The 4913-nt window shown below is 32.4% G+C and overlaps 1 protein-coding gene across 1 annotated transcript in view; it reads right to left on the bottom strand.

Annotated features, from left to right (window-relative positions):
• Nucleotides 1–4913, bottom strand: part of LOC134689775 (acylamino-acid-releasing enzyme-like) — a 35607-nt gene that overhangs the window by 2745 nt on the left and 27949 nt on the right. The window lies entirely within an intron of this gene.

Raw genomic sequence — 4913 nt, 5'->3', positions numbered from 1 at the left:
CTGAAAGTATGTTCAAATCAATTTAAAATAAGAATGTAGCTACCCTGTAATGCTTATAAAATCTTTCTAAAAGTAGGGTAACTGAACACATAAACCTTTACAATATACAATCCTCATATATTCAAACTAGAGGCTCTAAAGAGCCTGTGTCGCTCACCTTGGTATATGTGAATTAAACAAAGGAAGCAGACAGTTCATGACAAAATTGTGTTTAGGTGATTGTGATGTGTTTGTACATCTTACTTTACTGAACATTCTTGCTGCTTACAATTATCTCTATCTATAATTAACTTGGCCGTGTAGTTTCAGTGGAAAATGTTAGTAAAACTTTAAAATTTTATGAAAATTGTTAAAAATTGATTAGAAAGGACAATAACTTCTAGGGGGTCAATTGACCTTTTTGGTCATTTTGACTTATTTTTGAGTCTTAAATTGCTGTACATTATTGCTGTTTACAGTTTATCTCTATCTATAATAATATTCAAGATAATAACTGAACACAGCAAAATTTCCTTAAAATTACCAATTTAGGGGCAGCAATTTAACATTGAGTTGTCAGATTCATCTAACATTCAGAGCAGATAGATCTTGACCAGATAAACAATTTTACCCCTTGTTAGATTTGCTCTAAATGCTTTGGTTTTTGAGTTATAAGCCAAAAACTGCATTTTACCCCATTGTTCTATTTTTGGCCCTTGCGGCCATCTAGGTTGGTTTGCCCAGTCACAAAACACAATTTTTAAACTAGATAGCCTAATAATGATTCTGGCTATGTTTGGTAAAATTTGGCCCAGTAGTTTCAGAGGAGAAGATTTTTGTATAAGTTAACTAAGATTTACGAAAAATGGTTAAAATTGACTATAAAGGGCAATAACTCCTAAAGGGGTCAACTGACCATTTTGGTCATGTTGACTTATTTGTAAATCTTACTTTGCTGAACATTCAAGATAATAACCAAAAAACAGTAAAATTTCCTTAAAATTACCAATTTAGGGGCAGCAACCCAACAATAGGTTGTCTGATTCATCTGAAAATTTCAGGGCAGATAGATTTTGACCTGATAAACAATTTTACCCCCATGTAAGATTTGCTCTAAATGCTTTGGTTTTTGAGTTATAAGCCAAAAACTGCATTTTACCCCTATGTTCTATTTTTAGCCATGGCAGCCATCTTGGTCAGTTTGCCCGGTCACAAAACACAAATTTTAAACTAGATAGCCTTATAATGATTCTGGCTATGTTTTGTAAAATTAGGCCCAGTAGTTTCAGAGGAGAAGATTTTTGTAAAAGTTAACCTAGATTTACGAAAAATGGTTAAAAATTGACTATAAAGGGCAATATCTCCTAAAGGGGTCAACTGACCATTTTGGTCATGTTGACTTATTTGTAAATCTTACTTTGCTGAACATTATTGCTGTTTACAGTTTATCTCCATCTATAATAATATTCAAGATAATAACCAAAAACAGTAAAATTTCCTTAACATTACCAATTTAGGGGCAGCAACCCAACAATGGGTTGTCTGATTCATCTGAAAATTTCAGGGCAGATAGATCTTGACCTGATAAACAATTTTACTTCGTGTCAGATTTGCTCTAAATGCTTTGGTTTTTGAGTTATTAGCCAAAAATTGCATTTTACCCCTATGTTCTATTTTTAGCCATGGCGGCCATGTTTTTTGATGAAATGAGAATTCAAACACAAACTTTATTCTAGATACCCTAGGAATCAATCAGATGAAGTTTGGTTGGAATTGGTTCAGTAGTTTCAGAGGAGAAGATTTTTGTAAAAAAAATATGACGATGGACGCAGGACGACAACGACAGACGATGGACACCAAGTGATGGGAAAAGCTCACTTGGCCCTTTGGGCCCGGTGAGCTAAAAACACAGTGCATCACTGAACCATGAACATTATATCAGGTTAACACTATGAGTATGCACATCTTAACATAATAAAAATCAATTTACTTATTCAAACCTACTGACATTTTGTTTTCTTTGAAGCTTATTCATTTTAATGATATTTGTATATGAATGTTGAGATTATTTAAAACTGTTCAATAATAAACAGTAATGGGGTATTTCCAACTTGATCTGTGTATGCACTGGTATTAAAGAGATAATAGTAACTGCAATTACGATTATCCCAATATGGCGACGGTAAATATAGGTAAAATCTTTACACTCATTTTTCTTAAATGTAGCATGCTTTTGTCAATAGTTAATCAGCTGCAAGGTTTATTTATACCATAACATCATATTTGAATCGTATCAGTGCTCTGGAATCGTCTGAGCGCTTTGAAAATTGCCGTTGAAAAATTCGGTATGATAATCGTAACTCTATGGTATTTTTCTTCTTTGATAATCGTAATTTTCTTTATCGGATAATAGTAACTGAAACATAATAAATGTGTCTTTCAGCATTTCAATGGTATTCTGTGTGTTAAAAATACAAATGTCAAGTTTAACGATGACATTAACGCATATAAAAATAAATGAAGAAACTTACAGGTTAATATCTAGGACAAATTTACCTATATATATATAGATTCTTACATTGATACCAGTGGATTATCGGATTTATCCAATCGAGAAAGTTAAATTATCAATTTTAAAGTCCGAGCCGCCACGCGAGGACTTTAAAATTTATAATTTAACTATCGAGATTGGATTAATCCGATAATCCACGAGCAACTATGTAAGAATCTGTTTCTCTAATTATTTTATAGACATTTTCTTTTTTTTTAACCGAAAAACCCCTTCGAGTGCCTTTCACATTACACGGAGTTGTCAATTTCATTAACACCTGTTATCAAATTTTGATTCATCAAATTAGCTAAAAAGGTTGCGACCCTTAAATCATCCAATGATCTTTTGAGATCACCAGCAACCACATGTTGATTAAATTTTTTTATACCATGGGTTCGGAAAGGGATAAATTTCCATAGAATTAGAGAAATATATATATACAGTCATGGGACAAAAGTGAGTTCCCAGTAAAAAAAAGTCCTATCATTACAACTTGTATATCTATTTATAACTGACAACAATATGCATAACCTTTTAGTTTAAAAATATTTTATTTGCAAAAGTAGCAAAAGGGATTGGACACAAGTTATAACAACATTAGAGACGTCCTCTCCCAATATAAATATAAACACAAAGTACATTAGATACTAAGTAATGGCAAATAATAAAAAACACAACATAGTAGTAATGCATGTAATACATACTTCAAAAAAAAATTAGAAATAAAAAGAAAAAAGAAAAAAAAATACAATATATTAAGGAATAATAATGAAACAACTAGACTGAAGTGAAAGGTTGTAAAGTAGAAATTTAGAATATTAATTGATTGTTTTAAATCCTTGTGTTATTCTGATATAAGATTGTACGGACTCAAAAATGTCTTTGTTTTGCTAAAAAGAAAGGTCACCGTCACCAGCTAATAGAAGCTCAATGGATATAGCATAACTTTCTAATTTTGAAAACAGTATTTCTCTGGCTTCGTTGTGAAGAGCGCACTCTCAAAAATAGTGTATACTATCCTAAACAGGGTGGCCACAGCTGCATGCGGGACTGGGTTTAATATTAACACGATGTAAATCTGAATTTAAAGAACTGCACATATTTCTCAAACGTGTATGAATGGTATTAAGTTTTCTATCCCCACAACTAGAATAGGAAGGTGGCTGTATCAATTTGGACTTCATCTTTCGTTTAAAAATATTTATGTTTTGGACGTACGTATATCGGGGGGAAGGCTATTCCATTCTATAGTAGTGGATTTTCTAGTTATGTCTAGTCTATAACCGGGTACCACATAATTATTACTGTTTCACAAATCGTAGTTAGATACTTGATCAACAAGCGGGGGCATTAAATCACAGAGATAATCAGGGGCAGTCCCATTATGTAAAGAATAGAACATATTGAGCTTTCTGGATTTACTTCTGTCCACAAGCAATTGCCAGCCAGTTTCAAAATATATAGCTTCCCAACTAGAAAACACGGGCAACCCAGTTACTAACCTCCCTGCTTCTAACTGAACATGTTTTAAATTGTCGGCTTCTTGTTGAAAACAACCATCCCATAACTCATATGCATATTCCATAACGGGTCTTATAAAAGTTAAATATATACGAGCAAGATAATTTCTATTCAATACATATTTCAATTTTTTAAGAAATTTAATCTCGTGCTTGCACACTTTAAAATATTTTCCATATGTGTATGGAATTTACCTTGGAATCAAAAGTAATCCCTAAGTGTTTATGACAGGAGACAAATTCTACTAATTGGTTTTGAAATTCTATTTCAAAATCATCTGGGGAAGTATGGCAGGAGAATATCATAGCCTTTGTCTTATCAGGGTTAAAGTTAATAAACCAATCTTTAGACCATACTGAAATTTGTTCTAAATCGCTGTTTAAGACATCCTCTCTAGTGTAAGGGTTATTGCTGGAATAAGAAAGAGACGTATCATCAGCAAACAATCGAGTTAGACTTGTCAAATTATCAGCTATGTCATTTACATAAATAAGAAATAGTAGGGGACCTAATACAGAGCTTTGCGGAACTCCTGCATTAGTATTATAAAAAGGCGATTATGCATTTGAAAAAAAAACGCTTTTCCTTATAATTCAATAAATATAGCCGTCCATTTTTTTCCCCTTTGATTCCCTTTTTTCTATTTTATACTGATATAATATATGATTTTAAAAATTTAATTCAAATGTTTTGATCAAATACCCATGTATTTTAGGACGTTTCTTTAAACAGTGTGGATGGTAAAGGATCTAAAATAGTTACAGTTTATTGTTATGCCCGCGTCACACTGTCCCGATTTTTATATACGATGGACACCCAAATGCGAAAATTGTAAGTTCGTACGAAGTTGGTCCCGATCTAA

Source organism: Mytilus trossulus, chromosome 1 (genome assembly GCF_036588685.1).
Source record: "Mytilus trossulus isolate FHL-02 chromosome 1, PNRI_Mtr1.1.1.hap1, whole genome shotgun sequence".
Classification (NCBI taxonomy): domain Eukaryota; kingdom Metazoa; phylum Mollusca; class Bivalvia; order Mytilida; family Mytilidae; genus Mytilus; species Mytilus trossulus.
The sequence above is the reverse complement of the archived record's forward strand: the minus strand, read 5'-3'. Positions and strand labels throughout refer to the sequence as shown.